Below are 25,148 nucleotides of genomic sequence, written 5' to 3'. Positions count from 1 at the left end.
TGCTTTGGTTAAACTCTCCTGGTGGAAAAGTATCCACATGGAGAAACTAATTTTCTAAGTAAAATTCAAAAAAAATTTAGTAATATTATAATGGATATAAACTATCCATAATGACTTAAGTAATGAATAAACCAAGTATTTTTGTAATGCTCTTCAAAATAAAAACACTTTTACCTTCCAGGATAGGATGCAACTGGCAGGTATAGTTATGTTTAATTTTCTTGGTTCACTAAAAATAGAGAAATACACATACATACACACACATACACACACACACACAAAAGAAAAGAAAAAAAATCAGCAAAATTGGTCTTGATTGTTTCACATCAGGTGTCTTCAATTCTTTATAGGAAATATTTTGGGATGCGGTACTTTCTCTCCATCAGAACTGCCCCACTGCCCAGCCAACAAGCAACAGCAGAGCTTTTATTTACTTTGATTTTACTATGTGGCTCATCTCAATCTGTATGAAAGGCCTGGGGGTAGATTCCCATGGGCAGCATCGCTAATGCTCATTATTATAGCCTTCACTTCTCTTCACCTTGGTAAAACAGCTCATATTTATTTTCCCCTTGCTACATCGCACACATGAATATTATTAGACATATCACAAAGGCAGGATTTATATCTTGACTTTTCTTCAAGTTGATTTTTAATGCCTTGTGGCAATTTGAGTTTTCCAGTCTCTTCTCGTCTTTTCATGTCTGTACTGGCTTCTTCAATATAGAACACACTAATGTATGTCAGAACAATCATCAGTGATGAGTCCCTTTAAGTAAGTTTTAGCTCTGCCTTATTTTACTTTTTTTTTTTTTTCTGAAGCTGGAAACGGGGAGGCAGTCAGACAGACTCCAACATGTGCCCGACCGGTATCCACCCGGCACGCCCACCAGGGGGCGATGCTCTGCCCATCCAGGGTGTCGCTCTGTTGCTACCAGAGCTACTCTAGCGCTTGGGGCAGAGGCCAAGGAGCCATCCCCAGCGCCGGGGCCAACTTTGCTCCAATGGAGCCTCGCTGCGGGAGGGGAAGAGAGAGACAGAGAGGAAGGAGAGGGAGAGGGGTGGAGAAGCAGATGGGCGCCTCTCCTGTGTGCCCTGGCCAGAAATCGAACCCAGGACTTCCGCACACCAGGCCGACGCTCTACTACTGAGCCAACCGGCCAGGGCTTTACTTTTTTTTAAAAATAACATTTTGGCAAGATTTTTATTTCAATTGAAATTTGTGTTTTTAGGGAGTACAATATCACTGGTGATTCTACTGAGCTCTGATTCATCGTCATGGCTCTGAGATAAGATGTGTAAAGCAAAACAATTTCTAACATGTTTCTTTAAAGGTGTATTTTTCACCACTATGGCAAAATAAAGTCTGATCAGCCAATTAACTTTCAAGAGGGATTGAGAAAAATTAAGTTTTGGCTATTTATGAATATCTTAAGTGCTTATTATGTTTTCAGTACTTTGCTAACAATGACTTTTGATAGAATTTAACCAATGCCAATGGTCATTCTGCAGATGTCAAGACCCCAAAGAGAATATGCTGATCGGAATTTTTGGAATAGGCTGCTGAAAAATATTTTTAGACCAGCAGGTAATTGGTGTCTTTACTGCAGTTTGTGTTATACAGAGATGGCTTCAGGGACATTTAATATGAAAAAAAAAATGGAGTTCTTTTGAAGAATCACACAAATTGAAATAGTCACTCTGAAAGTGTGTTATGAGAATACGTTTTTGGGTTTTAAGATGTTCGGCACACTTGGAGAATCAATAAACTTTGTGATGCCATACTCTTAATACTGTATGAGCATTTCATGATGTATAATATAAAAATATGTGGGAGATGATTATAGAAGATAGAAACTTGATGGAGTGGAGTCAGTAAGCATCAATGGAAATACTGACTCATTGACTTGACAGACCTTAGGGTCCTATAACAATTGAAAGGTCATTGAGCCTTAGTTTCTCCTTATATTAAATGGAGATTCTATCACCTAACTCCCAGAACTCTTGGGAGTGTAACTTAAAAGAGGGAGGGAGAGGTGTGGGGGAGGGGGCGGAGAGAAGGGAGTAAAGAGGTACTAATATATGGTGATGTGACGGAAAATGACTTGACTTTGGGTGATGGGAATACAACACAATCCACAGTTCAAATGCTATGGAAACGTTCACCTGAAACCTATGTACTCGTATTGATCAATGTCACACTGTTGAATTTAATTTTCTAAATAAAATAAAAAAATAAAGTGTGTCAATCTTCTGTTTAATAGTTAGCTGGTCAATAAACATCAGTTCTCTTCACCAAGATTCACTGGTTACATTTTTCTAGAAGTTATCAAAGGAATTCTAGTGATTTGGTAACTTTCTTTGAAATTGATTTTTGTTTTCCTGTGGCTTCTTAGTGACTTCCGAAGGCTGCTTCCTGCTGGAATAATGTATTGCTCTATGCATTCTCACGTGTTTCATTCAGGCACCCATATCTCAGTTGTAAAGTAATTGGAAACTCATTCTGGGTCCAGCTGGGCTGGGATCCCTTCTCTCTAAGAACTCAGCTTGCCATGATCTGTTACTGTTTATAAGAAATCAGACCACACTGACTCCAAAATTTGTAAAATGCCATTCTCTGTGCTGCATCAATTTTATTCAACTATTATTTTATTTATCACATGTTTCAGAAAGTACTTCATACAGAGTTATATTTTATATGTCATGCATATGATCTATCTCTTTTTTATTTCAGATTTTTACCGGAATGTAGAAAGACAGGAAGAGTGAAAATAACTGAATAAAAGTTAATACGTAAAGTTATTTAACATCTTTATGTACCTATAAACAGGCCGTAATATTAAACTTATCTTTTCATTAAACTCAACTTTTCATTAGAGCATTCTGTCATTTATAAGTACTGTTAACACAAAGTAAGTGTTTAATAAGTACAGAATCTTCAAGAAGTAGACTCAGAAGAGGTTGATTGTAAGAAAATGATTAGCAGGCAGGTCTTTGAGGTATTATGCCAGTTTCCATAGGTTTGAGCATTTCCTGTGTACTTTCCGGTTGGATGTGAGTTTTTAAAAAGCATAGAAAAAGCATATCTATATCTATATCTATCTATCTATCTATCTATCTATCTATCTATCTATATACACACACACACACACACACACACAATTTTTATATGCACATTATTCTTTTCTCCTTGTTTTGCTAAGGCCATTTCAATGTTCCCTTAAGGATTAATTCCTTTATATTCCCTTTGGTACCAGAGGACATGGCAATGACAGCATCAAGTATTTGATTAGAGATAGGCAAGCAGTTTCTACCTCCCAAGATTCTGTGCATATGCGTGTATGTATGTAGCATGATTGTGTGTGTGTGGATTGAGTCTAACTTCTTTCATGTAGCTTATTCATTACATTTATCGGTTTGAGAGTGTATTGCTAGTTCATTTCTTTTTTTCTTTTTTTCTTTTTTTTTTTTGGTATTTTTCTGAAATGAGAAGTGGGAAGGCAGAGAGACAGACTCCTGCATGTGCCCTACTGGGATCCACCTGGCATGCCCACTAAGAGGCGATGCTCTGCCCATTTGGGGCATTGTTCCATTGTAACTGGAGCCATATTAACATCTGAGACGAAGGCCATGGAGCCATCTTCAGCTCCTGGGCCAACTTTACTCCAGTGGAGCCTTGGTTGCAGGAGGGGAAGAGAGAGACAGAGAGAAAGGAGAGGGAGAAGGGTGGACAAGCAGAAGGACACTTCTCCTGTGTGCCCTGGCCGGGAATCAAACCTGGGATATTAATAGGCTGGGCCGACGCTCTACCACTGAGCCAACCAGCCAGGCCCTCATTCGTTCAGTTCATTTTTTTTTATTGCTATGTAAATATTTTTTTCTGGGTCTTACACAGCTTATGTATTCAATAGCTGGAGGCAGTATTCATTTTTTAGCAGTTATGAATATTGCTGCTATAAACATTTCCATATAGATTTTTTTAACCTATGTCTTTATATTTATTTGGTAATATCATAGAAGACCCCCAATAAAGAGTGTGAAGTAATAAAAAGTAATTTATACATAAATTATTAGATATTAATATATAATATAATGTGGTAAAATATAATATATTATAAATCTATATTCAGGCTATCCATTGAATGAGCTTTATGAACTTTGTTAGTGTATGTTGCCCAAGGAATTTGTTGACTACATTGATGCCAAATGTATAGCCATAAGATTGTTTATAGTATCACTTTTTCATGGTTGATATCTATAGGATCTGAAGTGATGCCTACTAGAATTTATTTCTTATATTGGTAATCAATCTATGTCTTTTTATTTTATTCTAATTTATTTGATCAATCTGGTTAGAGGTATATTAATTTTATTGATTTAATCAAAGAGCTTTTATCCTGGCCTGTTGGCTTAGCAGTATAGTATTGACCCAGTCTGTGGAAGTCCTGGGTTCAATTCTCAGCCATCTGCTTCTCCATCCTTCCTCCTCCCCTTTCTCTCTATCTCTCTTCCCCTCCCACAGCCAAGGATCCATTGGAGCAAAGTTGGCCAGGGTACTGAGGATGGCTCCATGGCCTCCACATCAGGAGCCAGAATGGCTCCAGTTGCAGCAGAGCAGCAGCCCAAATGGGCAGAGCATCGCTCCTATTGGGCATGCTGGGTGGATCCCAGTTGGGCACATGTGGGAGTCTGTCTCTCTGCCTCCCTGCTTCTAACTTCAGGAAAAAAAAAAAAAAAAGCTAAATTTTAGTTTCACTTATTTTTCCTCTTATATTTTTTATTCATAATGTCATTGTTTTCTTCAGTTACCTTTACTGTACAAAGGTATAGGCTTAATATGTTTTTCTTTTTCTAATTTACTAAAAGTTAAATTTTGATATCGAATATGAGAATTTTATTTCCTAATAAAATCACTCATTACTATAAAATATCCCCTACTCACTACTTTACATGAAATTATTTGTATTCAAATAATTAAGAATACTTTCATTTTTTCTTGCAAGTTCCTCTTTAATTCCTGGTTATTTAAAAGTGTGTGGTTTATTTTTCAAATTATTTGACATTTTTTTCAGATATATTTCTGTTTACTTGTTTCTACTTAATTTTATTGCAGTTATTCAGTCTTCTTTATTTAATTTTAGTTATTGATATTTGTTGCTATTTGTTTTTTTTTTGGTTTTTGGTTTTTTTTTGTATTTTTCTGAAGTTGGAAACGGGGAGAGACAGTCAGACAGACTCCTGCATGCGCCTGACCGGGATCCACAGGCACGCCCACCAGGGGTCGACACTCTGCCCACCAGGGGGCGATGCTCTGCCCCTCTGGGGCATCGCTCTGTTGCGACCAGAGCCACTCCAGTGCCTGGGGCAGAGGCCAAGGAGCCATCCCTAGCGCCCGGGCCATCTTTGCTCCAATGGAGCCACGGCTGCTGGAGGGGAAGAGAGAGACAGAGAGGAAGGAGAGGGGGAGGGGTGGAGAAGTAGATGGGCGCTTCTCCTGTGTGCCCTGGCCGGGAATCAAACCTGGGACTTCTGCACGCCAGGCCGACGCTCTACCACTGAGCCAACCGGCCAGGGTGCTATTTGTTTTTTGGTTCAAAATGTGGTAGATCTTGGTAAATTTTCATGTATACTTGACAAGAGTGTCTGCATATTTTGACAAGTATTCTGTTGTTGAATGAAATGTTTTATAAATACCATTTAAGACCCTTTACTTTGATAGTGCTGCTTAGACCTTCTATATTTTATTGAGTTAATGTCTACTTGTTCTATCAATTACGTAAAAAGGACTATTGAAACCTCCCAATATAGATATAAAATGTTCCATTTTTCTTGTAGTTATATTAGTTTTTCTTTTTGAGTTTGTTTCTATTTTCAGTTTTCTATACATTTAGAATTCTCATTTTTCTTAGTTAATTGCCCTTTTTATTATTATGTAAAGACCTTCTATATCTCTAGTGGTATTTCCTGTCCTGATGTATACTTTTCTGATATTAACATAGCTAGCAACTCCGTTTGATGAAGTTAAATACTGTAAATAATAGATATTTTTGAAAGGCTATATATAATAACCCAATAATAAGATGAAGTGTAACCATAAAAAAGCGTTCAATCCAATAGTAGATTGATAAAGGAGGAAAAATAAAGGACAGATGGAATACAGCCAAAAATACTATTAAGTTGATAAATTTCAAGTCAACCATATCAATAATTATATAAAGTAGAACTGGCTTAAACATAAGATTGAAAATGTCAGATTGGATAAAAAAAATCAATGTCTAAAAAAAAGCATCTAGAAAAAAAAAATCCACTTTAAATATCAAAGCAGTGACCCTGGCTGGGAGTTCAGTGGATGGAGCATAGGCCTGGCATATCTACTCCCTGTTCAATTTCCAGTCAGGCACAGGAGAAGCAGACGACTGCTTCTCTCCCCTTCCACCTCCCTCTTCTCTCCCTTTTCTCACACCCAGTGGCCAGACTGGTTTGAGCATGGCCTGGTCACTGCGTATAGCTCTGTTGGTCTGAGTGCATCAGTCTCAGGCACGAAAAATATCTCAGTACACGAGCATTAACCCCAGACTGGGTTGCTGGGTTGATTCTTGTCAGGATGCATGTGGGAGTCTGTCTCACTATGTCCCCCCTCCTCTCACATAAAAGAAAAAATATATATTAAGACAGAGACTGATAAAAGTATACAGAGGAAAGAGTAATAAGATATTAGATATGCCATATAAACACATCAAAATGAAACTTAATTTGCTATTTCTATGTTAATTGTCTTATCATTTCTAACTCTCTGCTAAAATTTCTCATTGGTTTATGTTCTATAACTTTTTCATGAGAGACTAAACATGATATTGTGTTAATTTAAACTCCTTGTGTACTAATTTTAATGTCTATGTCATCTCTGAGACTCATTCTGTTGACTGTGTTGTGTCTTGACAAGTATATGTTATTTATTTTCTTCATTTTTTTCATGTGTGTGTCATGAAATTTTACACTGATTGACATATGTAGTATGTAGGATAACAGGGACTGAAGTATATAGTATTTATGTCTGGAAACATATACAACTCTCCTTCTTCTATGTTGTTAGAATGGGAATTGAGTCAATCTAGACAATAGTTAAGCTGGTTCTGTATTTTTTTTTAACCTTTAGTTAATAGCAACTTTAACTTACTCTGTTCTATTTCATTCTCAGGATGGGCTGGTTTGTCAGGGTATTTCCCCAATTCTCCCACCCCAGCCCTTTGCTGTAGACCCGCATTGTGAGTCTATATTGCAGATAAGCTCTCTTCCCCTCTTGTTCTTCTCCAGCAGTAGTCCCTACTTGCTTGTTATTTGGTACTTGCTAACTTGGTGGTGGATGGTCAGATGGTTCTTTGTTGTCCTCTTCAACCTCGTTCTTAGGCAAAAACTTTGTCCCTATGCCCAATGGCTGGTAATTTCTCTGTGATTCAGCTGCTTCCCCAGTAGTGAGTGGTCTCTAATGTCCGGCCCAGATGGTTTTCTGCCCCTCTTTCAGGGTGGATGGGTATTCTCTTACATTCCCTTCAGCTATGCTAGGTCTTCACTGTGCTCTGGGGAATCCAGGTTTTGCTACCTTTTTCTCAGTGGCTGAGACTTTTTTTCTTACTGGCTTTGTGGAACTTCATTCCTTTCTATATTGGTGAGTATTCCCTGTCTGGACATGCACCATCAAAGGAGGCTTCCTCCAGTTCTCTTCTTACCACCATTCTTTCTTCTAAGCACCCAATGGAAGTCCATGATGAAGAGCCTATAAATATGCAATTTCCTCTTGAATCTTAAGCACCCAAATTTCTCTACTGCCACACCAGTCCTCACTCAACCTTTAGCAATTTGTTAAAGAATTAGTTTTTTTTTTTACCTAATTGAATGGAGGTGCCTTTTTCCTGCTGCCAAAGTGAGCCAATATTTATGCTCCATTTTTCTGAAAAAATCCATCATACTTTAGATTTCCAGCTATTTGCTTACTGTGACCTCAACTCTTTAATAGGTTAGAAAAATATAAGTATGTGATTTTAGTGTTTTATGTATGGTTATATTATTTTGTATTTTTATATTTATATCTTTATGCCTTCCTTTTGGACTATGGCCTTAATTGGAAAGTGCAAAAAAATACTTTAATGATTTTTACTAATTCACCTGCATTTTATAGGACATATTTAATTAAACCAGGTTAATTCTTTAATACATTTTGAATGCATAACAATTAAGCTAAAGATTTTTTTATAATTTTTTTACTGATATAATCAGTATGGTCATTTTTCCATATAAATCTTACCAAAATATGATGCATTTAAAAATTCAACTCTTTACCATTGTAAAGTTTTATTGTGGATTTCATTTTTACAAACTTCAGTTTTTCCAGGTTAAAATATTTAAATCTAGGCCCTGGTCAGTTGGCTCGGTGGTAGAGCATCGGCCCGGTGTGTGGAAGTTCTGGATTTGATTCCTGACCAGGGCACACAGGAGAAGTACCCATTTGCTTCTCCACTTCTCCCCTTCTTCTTTTTCTTTATCTCTCTCTTCCCCTCCTACAGCCAAGACTCCATGAGAGCAAAGTTGGCCTGGGCACTAAGGATGGCTCCATGGCCTCTGCCTCAGGTGCTAGAATAGTTCTGGTTGAAAGGGAATGTCCCAGATGGGCAAATTATTGCCCCCTAGTGGGCATGCTGGGTGGATCCCCGTCGGGTGCATGTGGAAATCTGTGTCTCTGCCTTCTTGCTTCTCACTTCAGAAAAATACAATAAATAAATAAATCAATGAATCAATGAATGAATCAATCAATAATATATACATTTAAATCTAGATTTTTAAAAAATAATGTTAAATTGTTCTTTAAATTTCTAGGCAATAATTATTTTATTTTGTACTTTATATAAGGTAAAATCAGTATATTTTATGTTGATTACTTCTTTATCTAATTCTATGATAATTTTAGTAAATTTTAATTATAGCGAATGGCTGTTGATATATTCATGCTTATATCTCTAGTATCTTTGATGTATATATTTTAGCTATTATAAATTTTTATTAGTTATTTTTTAAATGATACTTATTACTCATTGAAGAAAAGCTAATATTTTCACTTTTGGAGCAAAGAGCAACAAATCTACACAGGAAAATATGGCATTTATTATGGACATATGGTAAGGTCAACATACATATATTGATTACTTTAGAAAAATCAGAGCTATTATTCCAAGTTATAGAAAGGGTTTGAATAAAGCCCAAATCAGGGTAAGAATTGCCTAACCACAGACAAAGGAAAAGATGGGTAAGTAAAGAGAACAACAACAGCAAAAAAAAAAATAGTATGGTTCTATTGGGGAAATAGGAAGCAAGCTAAACTGCAGGCAGGTGATTAAAATTTTCAAAGTGGCCCAATAAAGCTGGGGAATAGTTACAAAGTGGGCCATGTTGAGACATAGGTGACGCTGAGATCTCAGCAAAACCCTTTCCTACTTCCTGAAAGTCTGGGGAGAGGTTTATAAGCAGTATTTTTAGAGTAAAACAATTCTTAGGAAATAGTCCTTCTACAAAGATGAATCAGTAAAACAAGTATTTGCTGTGTAACTTGTGGGGGAGATACATACTTCTGACTGAATCTTTACGAGCAGTCATGTGTTCATCTGTAATGAATACATCATTAATATGAAATTGTGAAGCATGTTTTTAAAGGGTTTGTAGAGTCTGGATATAGAAAAACAAAGTTAATCTGTCATTGGTCCTTGAAGGGTTAACTGAGAAGGTAGACTTTGAGCAACATCCTAATGGGTGTGTGGGACCAATTCATATACATACATATACAGTGTGTCCGTAAAGTCATGGTGCACTTTTGACCGGTCACAGGAAAGCAAAAAAAGACAATAGAAATGTGAAATCTGTATCAAATAAAAAGAAAACTCTCCCAGTTTCATACTTATTTAGTGCAGTTCGCTGTGAGCTCACACACAGATTTTTTAGGGCTCCTTAGGTAGCTATCCCGTATAGCCTCTAGAGACTTGTCACTGACTGATGGCCTACCAGAATGGGGTTTCTCCACCAAACTGCCAGTTTCCTTCAACTGCTTATCCCACCGAGTAAATTATTTCTATGTGGTGACGCTTCTTTATAAACTTGCCGATATTCACGTTGCACTTTGGTCATGGATTTGAATTTAGCGAGCCACAGAACACACTGAACTTTCCTCTGTACCGTCTACATCTTGACTGGCATGGCCATGGGCTGCTCCGCTTACACACAGTGTTATGTCATCATCTGCACATGCGCACATGCTGCCACATCATCCTACAGAAACTGGGAGGGTTTTCCTTTTATTTGGTGCAGATGTCACATTTCTATCATCTTTTGTTGCTTTCCTGTGACCGGTCAAAAGTGCACCATGACTTTACGGACACACTGTATTTTAAACAACCACAAAAAGATTTTGGTTAGAAGCATGTGTGATTTGCTTGATGAATAAGAAGAAGAAAAGAAAAACAAGTTAACTTTTGTATGAATTTTGGAATTCTGTCTGATGGTGATAGGAATGTGTGAAAGGTCTGCATGGGGGTAGAGGGATGTATCTGTCTGTGTCAGTGGGCTCACTCTAGTGGCTTTATGGAGCACAGTCTGTTGGGAACCACGAGCAAAAGCAGAGACCAGTTAACAAGCTAATGAGTCATGGTAATGGCCTATTGTAGGTTGTCTGAATAGGGGCAATGATAAATGGTCAAATTACAAATATATTATGAAGATAGAGGCAACAGATATCTTGATTGGTAGAATGTGAGAAAAAAAATGTTTATTTATTTTTTTCTTCCGTGATGACTGGAAGGATAAAGTTCCCATTAACAGATTTGAAAAAGTACTATAATAGAAGGTTTGGGGGAAAATGTCAATATTTGAATTTTGTACACATTAACTTTGAACATGCAAAGCAATTAGGTGCATGAGGAGTTGGATGTAAAGGTCTAAAATTTCAAGGAAAATCTAAACTAAAGGTGTACACTGGGGTCATTATCATCCTCATCATCATCTATATGGTGGGGCAAAAGTGTGTTTATAGTAGTTTGTATGAAAAGTATAATAATATGAGAATAAACTGTTTTGCATACTCACAACTATTAACCTTCTTTTGCCCCACCCTGTATTTAGTTTTAAAATAATAGTATTAGATAAGGTTTTCAAGTTAGTGTGTATAAATTTTCAAGTGAGGAGAAATAATCTGAAGAGGTCCAAGGGCAGAACACATTTGAAAGTCAGGAGGAAAAGAAGAACATCAAAGGATAACGAGAAGCAAAGAATCAAATTCTGCTCACTATCACTGGCTAATTCTACATTGCTGGGCCTTTCAACATGTGCTTTAATTTAATCCTTAAAAATGCTACATAGGAAAGAGTATTACCTTTATGACATAAATGAGAGAAATCATTCTAGGGGGAGCATTTTACTCAAGGTTACATCTTTTGAGTAGTATAATCGTATTTGAATCCTGGTGTTGGGATTCCAAAAACAAACTGAGCACTAAATCATGGCCCCTTCCACATGTGCATCTTTGAGTTCACAAGGTACAACTATGAAGGAAAAATAGTGGTTTAAATATTGCCCAAGAAATATCGTTAGTATCAGAAACACATTTTAGTATATATCATCTGAGATTACAAACTTTTTTTCTTTTTAAAGTTTAAGGTGCATAAGAGTGTGGAAGGGCAGCAGGCAGGAAAGATGGAACCCTAGGAACTCTGCACATGAACAGGAGTCTGGAATGGGTTGCTCAGTAGAATTCCTGGACTGCTAAGTGTAAGGAGGGGCAACAAATTCCTGAAGTATAGAATACAAACATGAACGCAGTTTCAGTCTGGATGAATAGGGAAAAAAGTGCAAAGAGTACAGTGTCAGTTTTAATATAGTTCAATAAATGCTCATTGAACACCTGCTTGTATATAAGATAGGCCATGCTGTCTCAAAGATACAAATATAATTCTGTGATGTGGACACAGCTCTTATTTCTATGTTTCCTATTATTTCCCAAATGCTGCATTTCTCTTCTTGAAGGAATTTCAAAATCTCATTTTTATCTATGGTAGGGCTTCCTTATCCCTGTGAGTCTTTAATGTCAATTTTTATTAGTATTTATGATATAGCAACCTAATATTACAATGGATATAGCAGTGAAATAAGAAGGAAAAGAAAAGGTAGTAAAACTTTCACTTGATCTTTTTATATTATACAAAGAATCTCCTGTAGTCAGAATTACTTAGAATGCTAATAAATTGCATCATGGGTATATATTTCCAAGTAGAATTATTATGGATCTTATTATATACAAACATGTGTCTAGAGCTTAGACCCAAATAGATTCTTGTGTGAAAAAAGGAGTTGGCAAAGTTATAATATATCTCATTTCCCCTATTTGATATCTATGTGGAAAATTACCGTGTGTTTTTTCCTTTTTACTGAATTTATTGGGATGGCACTGGTTAACAAAATTATACAGGATTCAGGTGCACAATTGTACAACTCATCATCTGTACACTGTATTGTGGTCACCAACTCACGTCAATTCTCTGTCCATCACCCTGTATCTCCCGTATGCTCCTTCACCTCCCCCTACCTCTCTCCCACCAGCAATCACCATGCTATTGTCTGTGGCCATGAATTTTTCTCTTTTTTTTTTCCTGTTTTGCTTAATCCCTTGCACTCAGCCACCCAGCCACCCAACACTCCTTACCAGCTGTCAGCCCGCTACCTATGAATCTGTCTCTATTTTCCTTGTTAGTTCATTATGATCATTAGATTTCACAAATCAATAAAATTATATGGTATTTGTCTTTCTCTTACTGGCTTATTTCACTTGGCATAATGTTTTTCCAGGTCTATCCATGCTGTTGCAAAGACTAATTTTTTTTTTATTTTTTTTACATCAAGTAGTATTCCACTGTGTAAATGTACCACAGCTTTTTTATTCACTCGTCTACTCATGGACACTTGGGCTGCTTCCAAATTTGGCTATTGTAAATAACGCTGCAATGAACATAGGGGTGTATATATTCTTTGGAATTTACCGTGTTTTATAATATAAATTTTCAGATTATTGCATGTGGCACAGTGATGTCTGTTAAAGATCACTTCATCAATCTTTATAAATAGATTGTATAGGCCATAAAGCTGGCTAAAAGTTCACAAGTGCTAAATATAATATGAGCATTTCAAGATTAAAGTTAAGTGGCAAGATAGGCTATTGAAAAGTTCCAGGGCTGATTGAGAAATAGTACAATGGCATTCCTAAAATCCTAGCTAAAATATCTGTGAGTCACGGTGGACCCACATCATGAGAAACACTATGATCAAATTGCTTACCTGTCTGATCTGCTTGGCAGTAGTCTCCATCTGAAGTTATATGATCACTGATTTGCTCCTAATTGTTTTTTTGTTTTTTTTTTGTATTTTTCTGAAGCTGGAAACAGGGAGAGATAGTCAGACAGACTCCCGCATGCGCCCGACCGGGATCCACCCGGCACGCCCACCAGGGGGCGACGCTCTGCCCACCAGGGGGCGATGCTCTGCCCCTCTGGGGCATCACTCTGTTGCGACCAGAGCCACTTTAGCGCCTGGGGCAGAAGCCAAGGAGCCATCCCCAGCGCCCAGGCCATCTTTGCTCCAATGGAGCCTCGCTGCGGGAGGGGAAGAGAGAGACAGAGAGGAAGGAGAGGGGGAGGGGTGGAGAAGCAAATGGGCGCTTCTCCTGTGTGCCCTGGCCGGGAATCGAACCCGGGACCCCCGCACGCCAGGCCAACGCTCTACCGCTGAGCCAACCGTCCAGGGCCACTAATTGTTTTTATCTGTACAAAACCCTGAGATGATTTGACTTCCAAGATTAAGAAGGGAGACTGGAATTTGTACTAATCTGCTGTTGCCCTCGCTTTGCATGAGTACTTTTTTGTTTTAAGCCAATAGTTCTTATGTGTAGTTTTTGAAAACCTGGGGGATCCCTGAGATAATTTCAGATGGTTCAAAATTTAAAGATTTTTTTCCATAATAATATGAAAGCATTATTTGCCTTTTAATTATGTGGACATTTGCACTGATGTAATAAAGTAATAGAGGGTAAAAAGCTGGTGCACTTGACTTGTTGTTAATTGAAAAAATGATGGAAAAATTTTGGTTATTCAAATTTGAGGTTTTGTTAAGCATTTTTTTCCAAATAAATGGAGTGAACTTCATAAAATTTGAACTCTCAAGCAATACTTACAACTTTGGAAAAATGGAATCAACCACTGTGAGCTTGACAGTTTTTCAGTACCTGATCAGTTTTCTATTGCTTTGTAACAAATTGCCATAAACTTGGTGGATTAAAATAAAAACTAATTAACTCACAGGTGTGCCAGGCCAAAGTCTGGGTATGGCATAGATGAAGGCTTAAAGCTTTAACAGGTGGAAATTAAGGTGGCAGCCAGGCTGTGTTTCTCTCTGGAACTTGAAGTCCTGTCCCCAGCTCATTTTCTTTTGGTGGAATTCAGTGGTTGTAGAACAGATGTCCCCTCTTTCTTATTGGCTGTTGCCTAAAGGTCACTCTTAGTTTCTAGACTACTCTTAAGTCCACACCATGTTTCCTTCCCATCTGTCTTCCAAACCAGTAATGGAGAATCTACCTGCTATCAAATCTCCATCTTTAGGAAGAGGCTAGTTCCTTTTTTAAGAGTTGACCAGTCTCACCAAAGATAATCTTCATTTCTTAAGGCCAACTATGCCACATACCTTAACTTCATGATGATGGTGAATCTCATCATATTCAAGGCTCAACCTGCACTCTAGGAGGATGAAATGTACAGGGTGTATATTGGTAGTTGGGTATATACCACCTTATTGGCTCAGAAACACATCATCCCTAAGCATCGGATAAATTTACATCTTTAGGTATGGATCACAATTTTATATTAACCTTCAAAATACAACCTTACTATACCACTTCTTCTCACACAATTGGACCATTCTCCAATTTTCTTGAAATAAATTATTCTGTACCTCTAGGAAGCTCAAATTCACCCTTCTGTGGAGATAGTCCACCTATAGATGAAGTTAAGGTCCCAAAGTCCACAATGTTCAATCTTACCTTTCTTGTAGGACTGTGTTCTTTTCAATAACTTCAAGGTAGTTTTCAGATATCCATATTACCATGAATAAGAAAAAAAGCGCAACCATATATAAATGTTCTTAATGTTACAATTCCTGAACACAGAAGTGATCTGAAGCCCTACTTTCCAAGAATCTTACAATATGGCGGAAAACAGAAGTATAAGTCTAATTCCATTGGTAACTTATCCCTGTTTTAGCTCTTGTACTCACTTCCAGAGTTCCTGTACTACACAGAAATGATCTGTTCCTGCACTGGGAGTGCCACTGATTGAGCGGTCACACTTTGCTGCATGCTTAAAAGTGATATTGAAGATGAAGATATTATGAACCACATATACACCCATAACACTTACTTTCTTCAACATTATATCCTAGTGCTGTATGTCAATATTACTGTGGCACCAGTATTATTCCAATTTTACAGGCAGGAAAACTAAGGAGCAGAAGATTTTATATGGTACCCAACACCCATGTCTCAGAGATTGTAATGGGCAAAGCCAGGTTTAAAATTGAAGTAGCCTATTTCCTTGTACTGAAGTCTTTATACCTTGCTGCCTCTACTAAGTCTCCTAAAATTATTCAAGGATATAAGCTTCGATATGATAAACACTTTACACAGCTATTATTTATAATATCAAATGTCTAATAAAGGACATAAAGAGTCTTTCTAGAATAATGCTCAGGAATCCTTCAAAGCTCTACTTTGATGGGAAGATGAACGTTAGGAGAAACATATTCAGCTACAGCCATTTCTTCTGAACTTAGCTAGGCTCTTTTATATGCAATTTCTAACACAGTTAATATTTAGACCCTGGATTTTCTGTTAATCTCCTTGAAAATAATGTAGGGCTAAGGGCCCAGATTTGTATTTTCTTTCTCCATCTAGAATTTAATCAGATAAACTCTTCCCAGGACTTCCAGGATAGATCTCTGGCTATACAAAGGAAAGTTCTTCCTTTTATATCACCTTAAGCAGCATCTCACATCTTTACTGTCTTTCCCCTGGTAAATCTCCATTATGTACAGTCAAGGTCCTAGATGTTAATTAGCCATCTTCAGAAAATAAAATCTTAGAGTATTTTTTGTGGATTTTTTTAGCATTGAAAAGTAATAAGTTGGCTTTAATTACTACAGCATCATGAAATGTCATTAGAAGAGCTATGAAAGTCATGTGGTCAGCATGACTTTATAATAGGTAAAGGCACCGAGACTCAGGGAGTAGAGATGAGTTGTTCAAGATCACACAGCTAATTAATTGCATAACCTGGATTAGAACATAGATATTCTGATTCAAAATCTAGTGGTCTTCATCAGGATTATGTGATATCCAACAAAGCCAGCATATATTAACATAATCGCATTTCATGACATTCTCCATGTGGTGGGCATCTGACAGTAGGGACCAGGTTTGAAAACTTTTTCTCCTTTTCCCTTTTCTTTCTTAAATAAAAGGTTGAAGTAAAGGAGAGTTATTTTATTTGTTTTTTAATTTGAAGCTTTTCTTGACTTGAATCAAATCACAAAGCCATAAAAACAGAAGCTCTTCTTAAACTTAATTATAGATACACTGGTAGTTCTTTGCAGTCAGCTCTTCATTTGCCTGCATTATCTTTTTCACATTTAAATGTGTGAAGAGAAGAAATAAAAGATTGTTAAGTCTACATACATTAAGCAGAGCTTTCTCCCCCCTATGCTTTGAAAAATACACCATTCTGTACTAGAGTCTAAATAAGTGACAATATTTATTAATTTACAAAGACTTTGTGATTATAAACATGGAAAAATATGAGAAAAGGCAAAGTGAACCAAAAAAAAAATCTTTAAAGTAAGCAAACTTTCCATGCCAGTCAAGAACATTAAAGCCCAGTGCTTTGAAACTCCAATTGCTAAGCCTTGGGCCTAAGACAAGAAAGCAGTGAGGTTGGGTGAATAAAAAGCATACATTCACCAATAGTTGGCAGGTTTTGAAAAGTTTAAGATATGAATGCTGGGCTTTATATACATATAAATATGTATTAATGCTAGTCTATGGGTATTTTAAATTACTTAGAGGTACCATTCTTTAGGAAAATAGACACTATAAAAATATTTATAAATCAGAAGTAGAATTTTCCTTTGGAAACACTAAATGCAGTATTTGGGACAAAATATTGACACTTGTGAATACCATTAAATATTTACGACATGCTTAAAAGTACATTTCTTGACATTGAATATTGAGGTGGAGGTTGAAATTTAACTTTTACTTTTATGTTAAATGCAAAAAAGCATTTCTTTTTTCTTAATCAAATGCAGTGTTATGCCGACCAAGCAGTGCTCAGAAAAGGCAGACCTGTCATCAGAAAGCCAATTAAAGACGGGAGGCTGCCGTCTACTTGTAAAGAGAGCCTGCAAGGACAAATGCAGAGACTTGCAGTGCGGGTCTTAGCACTGGACTTCGAGTGAAAAGCTCATTAGAGCCATTATCAGTGCAATGGCACATTGGTAGCTACCAATGAGGACTGTCATTCTGGAGGGATCTTTATTTATGCCATGTATTAACCTAAAAAATATGTATATATTCAACTAGACTTTTTCACAACATATACAAATATTGAATCCTTACATTACCCACATGAATGTAATATAATTTATAGGAAAATTTTATCTCACTAGAAAAAAGAACAATATTAATCAAGACAGCTATAGAAAATGACTAGTTTAATTGCTTTCCCTCCAAAGGCAAATGTTTTCTGGGCTAAATCGAGAATGCCATGAAAAGTGTTTTATTATATGAGAGTCTCAACATGCGCAGGACTGGCCCCGCTTGACCACACTGCCTCTCCTTTCATTCCATTGTTTTGTTTCTTTAAAAAAAAAATTGAGTCAAAGACAGATTCCTGCATATGCCCTGACTAGGATCCACCTGGCAAACCCCTACCAGGCGATGTTCTGCTCGAAGGGGCAACAGCTCCAATGCTCTTCAAACAAGCTATTTTTTAGCATCTAAGGCCAAGGCCATGGAGCCATCCTCGGCATCCAGGTTGCTCGAACCATATGAGCCATAGCTGTGGGAGAGGAAGAGAGAGAGAGAGAGAGAGAGAGAGAGAGAGAGAGAGAGAATGGGGAGGGTGATGAGAAGCAGATGGTTGCTTTTCCTGTGTGCCTTGACCAGGAATTTAACCCAGGACTTCCACATACCAGGCTGATGCTCTACCACTGAGCAAACTGGCCAGGTCCTCATTTTATTATTACTGCTTCTTAATTCTACCCACTTCACTCTTTTATTTCCTTCTGAAATGTGCCTCTGTTCTATTAGTGTTTCTTTTATTTACTGTATCCTCATAGCTTTCTTCTGGGATAGTCCCATCATTGAACTGATTCTCTCCTTTCATCATCCTTATCCTTGGCTATTAACTCTATACTGCTGGATATATAGTAGAGTGAATGAGTGTAAGTTAAAAAAGCATCTCACAGATGTCCCCTAAACCCTGTTAGTTTGCAAGGAAATTCAAATGAATAAGCACTGTGTTATGCTGTCATTAGTATTTTTACATATTTTACTTCGTAGAATTTCATATTTTATACAGCATTCTTGGATTCAACACTAGTGGATAACATCTTATAGATTAATGAGGAGAATCTCCAGATTAAAACAGCAACAAAATAACTGTCTTTCAATCATATCCTCACATAGTTGGAAAAGACATTATAACTCATCTAATCTATGTTCCTTCCAAAGTAGAAATCTTTATTAATTACCTCAAGAAGGGTCAGCATTTTCTTCAGAGAAAAGTGGCAGAGATTTTAGTACTTTTCAGGCAAACCATTACATTTTTGGTTTAACATTCTTGTTAGAGCACTCTTCTTTTCATTGGTTAACTTACACAATTCCTATTTTTATTATACTTTTACCAAATAAGACAAGATGCAACTGGAATACTCTTACATTATTTGATTATAGTTAGAATACTTCTATTTACCTCTTGAATTTTCCCCTAAGTTAACATTATCTGACACTACACTGTTATGGGTATAAGATGCAATGACAGTTTTATTATTATATAGTTATTTTAACAACTGGCACAGTTCTTCTCAATTAAGAAACACTCTTTATTTGAAAAATAAATAGTACCTTGATAAGTTATTAGTTCAGAATAGCGGCACACTAAAATTATGTAGCACAACACAAAAATATACTTTTTTTGCTGAGCTGACAAAAAATACCCATTTTTCACACCGAACAGCTACTGTTGTGTTGGCAGTTGCCACTTTTTTATTTGACAATCTAAGGGAAAACTTGGTCAATGCAACCGACTAAATAGTCAAGTATTGCATGTTTTAAAGATGAAAATTGATGGTTTAGAAGTTAGGGCCTCAAGGGTTATGTTGACTGCAGGCCAGTCAAAAGAGAAATGTTTATGGCTGCTCTGCTTACATGAGAGTCATGTGTTTTATCCAAAGTATGAAGCTTTTACTGAATGGAAGAGGGAGCCAGCAAGGTTGAGGGAGCTGAAATAAGGTGATATGAGTACCAGTGAAATATCATGCTTCTACCTACTCAGTGCACTGAATTTAAAAAGCCAAGAGACATTTTAAGAATCACAATAATGGCCCTGGCCAGTTGATTGGCTCAGTGGTAGAGCGTCGGCCCAGTGTGTGGATGTGTTGGGTTCAATTCCTGGTCAGGGCACACAGAAGAAGTGACCTTCTGCTTCTCCACCCCTTCTCTTCTTGCTTCTCTCTCTCTCTCTTTCTTTCTTGCCTTCCTGCAGTCATGGCTTGATTGGAACGAGTTGGCCTCAGGCACTGTGGATGGCTCCATGGCCTCTGGCACAGGCACTAAGAACAGCTTGGTTGCTGAGCAAAGGACCAACACCCAGATGGGCAGAGCATCACCACCTACTGGGCTTGCTGGGTGAATCCTGGTCAGGGCACATGAGAGTCTGTCTCTGGCTCCCCTCCTCTCAGTGAATTAAGAAAAATCACAATGATTCTCATTCACATTTCAAGGTATTTTCAGATACCAAGTAAACCTACCTTCCTAGGCTACTTGAAGTTTTCTTCAAATTTTGCTATGCGTTGCTATGTAGCATAGGCATTGATGCTTTGTGGACTATGAAATAGGAGCTGACTTGTACATCTGGGTCTATCCTATGTAACAGACAGAACATATTCATATGGAGGAGCTAGAGAAAACCATGTGAATATGAGTGCACTGGGAAACTGTAGAAATGTTACAAGAACGCTAAATTGTCATTTTCCACCGAACACCACCTAGTTTTTTTTTAAATGTTAAGATTATACATAATACTATTTTCTTTCTCAGCACATAGCTTAAAATATGGTAGCCAAAATAATGCAAAAGTGAAATAAAATGAGCCAACAGTTTCAGAGTTCTCATTTATTCTAGTTAATTTATCTCAATGATGTTTCCAGATACCGAATTCTAAAAATTCAAATATGAATAAAAGCCTCACAAATTTATATGAATGCTTTCTTTATTTATTTTGTCAATTTCTTTGCCCCTTTTCTTTTTTAAAAAAAGAAAACACATTTTTTTATTTATTCATTTTAGAGAGGAGAGTGAGAGAGAGAGAGAGAGAGAGAGAGAGAGAGAGAAGGGGGGAGGAGCAAGAAGAATCAGCTCACATATATGCCTTGACCAGGCAAGCCCAGTGTTTCGAAGCAGCAACCTCAGTGTTCTAGGCTGACACTTTATCCACTGCACCACCACAGGCCAGGCTCTTTAACCCTTTTCAACTCCAAAAATAACTTAGCATCTCTTAGAACATTCATTTAAGTGATCATTGCACCCAATGATTATTTATGCTTTGAGAAATGCAAATTACTCACTTACTCATTCAATAAATATGTATTTACTGATTGCCGAGTATATGCCAAACACTTTTGTAAAAGTTAAGTTTAAAAAACTGAAAAAGTATGTATTTTTTATCCTATATATATTCAATCACTAGTGGAATGAGAAGTGAAAAAAAAATTAAAGCAAATTAAAGCAAGTTTTAGAACAATCAATAAATTACAACCTGATTTGTTTTTTTTAAGTCATAGATATAAGTCCTTATATGAAAATGCTGAATAGATACATAAAACACTATAAAATAGTGGGAGCAGGGACAGGGAGGGACAAGAAGAAAACTCTTACCCTTTACTATATGCACTTTATATATTTTTATAATGTTTGTATGTATCATTGGTGTTTGTGTGTATGTGTATGTGTATGCTCACACACATATATATATAATCTATTAATGCTATAATATATATTATTGTATAATAGATAATGATATAGAGAACCATAAGCAGGTATGAAACACTACTTTTTAAAAATTAAGTAATGCCTGTATTTTCCTCACATTTTCTAAATTATTTCCTAACGCCCATTTTCTGTTGTGGAATACCATTCAGGGTATCATATTGCATACAGTCTTTGTATCTTCTTAGGCTCCCTTTGACTGTGACATTTCTCAGGTTTTACTCTTTTGTGTGTGTGTGGACTTTAACAGTTATGAGGACAGCTGGTCGGTATTTTGCAGAATGCCCCCCAGGTTGACATAGTCTGATGTTGCGCTCATGATCAGATTCAGGTTACGGTCACTGGGCAGAAAGGCACAGAGATAAAGTGTCGTTCTCACCACAACATGTCAAAGGTCATACTATCAGTGTGGCATCACTGTTGATGTTAATTATTTTTCTGATGGTTTTGTTAGGTTTCTCTACTGTAAAGTTAGTCTCTTTTGGCCCCTTTCCATAGTGTGCTCTTTGGGGGGAAGCCAGTATGCACAGCCCACACCTGAAAACCGGGGCAGTTCCTGCACGTAACGCCCAGAAAAGTGTGTGTGGGGTGAGAAGGCTGAGACTGTGACTCCCAGGAGTTTCTCGTTGTCACTGTAGGTCACGTTAAGCCTCCAGTAATTTATCAAAATTGCTATTTCAGTGTTTCCACAAGCTTATGTCTCTAACGGTCTCTGCACCACGTAAGCAAATCTCAGCAATGGCTCTCCGGAGTCCTCTAGATTTCTAGATTTTGGGCTACCATTTGCTCTGCAATCCCAGCTTATGGATGGGTCTGAGAAAAGTCATTACATTTTGGTTGGTCTGGCTTTCTCTTATGTCAGGATGCTGTATTCATTTTCTAGGGCTGCCATAATAAATACCACAGGCTAGGTGCTGCAAACAACAGAAGTTTATTTTCTCACAGTTCTGGAGACTAGAAGACAAAAATCAAGGTGTGGGAAGGGCTAGTTTCTTCCGAGGCCTCCCTCTTTAGATTACAAATCGCCATCCCATCTCCCTGTGTCTTCACACGCTCTTCCCTCTGCATGTGTCTGTAATCTCTTGGTATAAGGACACCAGCCAGCCATACTGGATTAGGGCCCATCCTAATGATATCATTTTACTTTATTGCTTTATCTTCAGATTTTTTCTGAGGAAATGTATTAGAAGGCATTGGCTAGGTTCCAGAGGCTGAGAAATCCCACCAACTGTTCACTGCAGGTTGGGACGATGGTGTGGTTTAAAGGCTTGATCGCAGGGAGTGAATGGTGCTGATTCCAGCCCTCTAGCCGAGGTTTGAAGGCCTGAGAAACAGGAGTGCCAAGGGCAGGAGAGAACTGGTGCTCCCGATCAGAACCAAATGATTAGGACTTACTGTGACCGAAGCCAGAGGGTGACCTCTTAAATAGGAGAGGAATATAAGTCTAAGTCTACATTGTAGGAGCTTGACAGCAGAAAGAGGGGGCTGAATTGGCAGGTGTCAGAGTGGCCCATGGAAACAAAAAGCCATAAACAGAAGGGTTAATCTTTAATCACTTACTACAATGGTATAAGCAAGAGTTGTAAAGAAAGAAACAAACAACGGAAGAAATTCTATCTCCATTTTTTCTCACTGGATGGCACACCGTCCAAGGGTCAGGTAGATCAGAGCAGACTTGGGGGTCATTATATATATTTTTGAGGGGTCCCTGAACAGACGGCTCTGTCAGTTTTATGAAGTATGGGCAGTTTGCAGGAGGAAGAGGAAGGAGTGGAAAAGTACTGGGTAGGTACTGCATCAGAGTGGGGGAAAGTGTAAGGTGTCTTCCTTCTCCCCATTAGGAGACCTCAGGAGGGGAGCAGAAGACCACTTTACGTGGCCTCAGATAAAAGGACCCAGTAATGAAGGCACCTGGGCTCGAAATAGAAACGTGTGTGTGTGTGACAGGCCAGGGGGCATGTTCCTTTCAGAGACTGTGATGCACCGGTGTGCAGAGGCAACTGTCCCCCGTGGGGCCTGCCAGATAAAGACTTTATAATTGCCTGTGTCAGGTGCAGTTAATCACGTGTAGGTTTTTAATCAGGAGTCATACTCCTTATCTACCAAATTATAGCTAACGAAATTGTTACTTCAGAATAGAAGTGATTCAAATTTTAATATTATGGTTAACAATAAGAAAGCACAGACATTAGAATAGTTTTTACCTTTTTGAAAAATTTTTGGTTATAATGCATAGGATGCCCTAGTCACGTGCATGTAATATGCATTCAAATACAACAACTTTACTAAGAAATCCAGAGTACTGATTTTTAAAAGCAAGGAATACACAAACTGATTTTCATTCGTAATTGTGAAAGGAAATTTGGGATACTTGCAGAGCCACTGAGGAAATAAATTGAATTCAAACAGGCATTTGTTTTATTGTGTCACAATGAATAAACAAATAAATTATCTCTATTTCAAAAAGCAGTAGTTCTCAAACTTTGCCTAAGAGAAACTTATAAAAATGCTTATTATAGTAATAATTCTGGACTTTCTGATTTAATATATCACAGGAAAAGCCTAGGATTGCTGCATTTTTATCAAGCTGTTTGAGGTAATTCTTACTCATATGGTCTTTAGACTAGATTTAAAAGACATTTTATATGATTAATTGTTATAAAATGAAAGAAAATAGTTTGAGGTGGTAAAAAAAATAGTCTGGGAGTTTTTGATATGTCTCATCTGTTGCTTGCCAATATTTTTGCAGAAAACAAAGATCACCGAGGAAATCTTCCTAGCTCTTATTTTTTTCATTGTTAAAATATGTGCATTTAATTGCATAATTTCATTGTTTTCATCCAGTTCTAAAATTCTCCGTGAATAACTAAATTATATGATATTATTCTGGGGAGTCATTTTACTAATTTTAGAATTACTCAACTCTTCATAAAAGCATGAATTGTTTCAAATTTTTAATTGATAAAGCCTTAGTTAAAGCATTGGTTTTCAACATTTTTACACTTGGGGACTGATGAAAATAGAAGAATTATTTTGGGAACTACTGCTAAGGCAGAAACCTAAGTATAAGTGAATTTGACTAAGATCATTGGATCTATAATCTTCATACAACATCAATGTAGTTCACTCTTTCACTGACTGACACAAAATTTCTGGTGGATTGGTCCACGGACCAGCAGTTGATAAATACTTGAGTTAAACCATTATTCTTACCTGAGAGATATTCACAGCTTTATGTACACAGGGATACATTCCAGGGAATGAAAGTGTTCACCCTCTATGGCTTCCCTCTGTTTCTGTTAGGGGGGCTTTTGTGCTTCCTTTCATAGGTTTAGATGGTAGATTTTTCGTAAAAGACCTTAATATTGGGAGATTTATTGATTGATTATAACATTTGGAGTAAAGACTATTTTAAGTTCAATTATATTTTCACTTCTTACTAACAAGTAAATTATAAGCCCACAGAATGAGTGTCTTATACAATACCATTTTTACTTTTATCTAGTTGACTCCATTCCCTTTAGAAACAACATAAAGATGTGATTAGGTGCAAAACATTTAGCTGTCAAGCTGCCCTATTAAGAGCCAAACTCCCAGGGGTCTCCATACTTTTTACACAGGGGGCCAGTTCACTGTCCCTCAGACCATTGGAGGGCTGCCAAATACAGTGGTCCTCTCACTGACCACCAATGAAAGAGGTGCCCCTTCCAGAAGTGCAGTGGGGGCTGGATAAATGGCCTCAGGGGGCCGT

Source organism: Saccopteryx bilineata, chromosome 5 (genome assembly GCF_036850765.1).
Source record: "Saccopteryx bilineata isolate mSacBil1 chromosome 5, mSacBil1_pri_phased_curated, whole genome shotgun sequence".
In the NCBI taxonomy this organism is placed as follows: Eukaryota; Metazoa; Chordata; class Mammalia; order Chiroptera; family Emballonuridae; genus Saccopteryx; species Saccopteryx bilineata.
Note: the sequence above shows the minus strand (reverse complement) of the source record.